Source organism: Schistocerca piceifrons, chromosome 1 (assembly GCF_021461385.2).
Source record: "Schistocerca piceifrons isolate TAMUIC-IGC-003096 chromosome 1, iqSchPice1.1, whole genome shotgun sequence".
NCBI classification, from domain to species: Eukaryota; Metazoa; Arthropoda; class Insecta; order Orthoptera; family Acrididae; genus Schistocerca; species Schistocerca piceifrons.
Window position 1 is genome coordinate 703,600,541 of NC_060138.1, and position 1,498 is coordinate 703,602,038.

Sequence of the window (1,498 nt, forward strand, 5' to 3'; positions counted from 1 at the left end):
GCAAATGGGATGAAAATACGCGTGTTAACACGGTAGTAGTAGTATCAGATGTCAAAGTCACGTCAGAGCCAGAAAAAAAGAACTAAAGGTGGCGCGTACCGAGCTCTGGATCTTACGATTAACAATTCCTCCCTTACCTGCTAAGGCACCAAGATCCGCATAATCTTCAGAAAATGATACTCTGAACTGTCAAAACTATGGATCTGTTAGGAAGTGACCGGGTCACTCGATAATTGTGAGACATTGGATACTGTTTTGGCGCACTCTGTGAGCGTTCTGTTGTCCACCTTAGTTGAACACTTAAGTAGCACTCCCGCGCTTGTAATCTGCGGTGTTGTCGCCGGAGCCGGTCACTATCGCCGGCACGGACAGAAGACAGCTTGTTTGTGTCGGGACATGCGTGAGCAGCTCGACAGCAACATATCGGAAAGTAAATCGTGTTAAGCAGGTACTGTAAACGTTTCTGTTAATAAGAGAGGCGACCAAAAAGTTTCCGTACGAAAGCCGTACAGTCCAGAATCGGTATGCCAGTCAGGGAGAATCGCCATGAGCACTGAGGCAATCATCACCCCGACTCACAGCCCCCTTTTCTAAGGGACCGAAGCCGTCATAATCGCATGGGGAGAGGTCAGGATTACAGAGCGGATACTCGAGTGTCTCCCAGCTGTCCATAACTGACGAGGCTGGCCTCCCAGATCGACCGGCGTCTTGTGTCAAACCGCGACCAGCACGGAGCTGGGCGCACCATTCCACAACGGTGGTTTTCGACAGATACGGTGCCCCATACACATTCTTGATTCTCCTATGGGTGTCTACCGATGTTTGCCTTTCGGCAGCCAAGAAAAGAATAATAGCACGGTGAGCCTGTTTGGACATATTTGGTAATAACGCCGCCGTAGTTCACGTTTCCGCATTTACCGCATGTACATAGCAAAGACACGAATGCTACCCTAATCCCTGTACTATATATCGGTGCTTATATACCCGCATCCGAGTCGCGCTACATTGCATATACGCTGCAGCATCGCCTTCAAACGGAAACTTTTTGATCTATCTATCTATCGCTTGACCCTTTGCCCCGCATTTTGCACGGTGGTGGCGTGGTTAAATCGGATTTGGCATGTTAAATTGAATGGGTGGCCGGATGCCCTTCCTACTGCCACCCCGTACCCCCTGGGACGGAATCAGAGTACCCCAACTGTCTGCGTCTACTGTAAATCATGGAAAAGTGCGGATGTGTTACAAATGTCTGTGAGTCGTGTAACTGAGGCGGGACGTGGGGATCAGCCCGATATTCACCTAGAGGGATGTGGAAAACCGCCTAAAAACCACATCCAGGGTGGCCGGCACACCGGCCCTCGTCTTTAATCCGGCGGGCGGATTCGATCCGGGGCCGGCGTGCCTCCCCGAGTCCAGGAAGCAGCGCATGTGCGCTCGCGGCTAACCTGATGGGTTAAAAGGAAACTTTTTGATCGCTCCTTATATTTTATTGCAATGT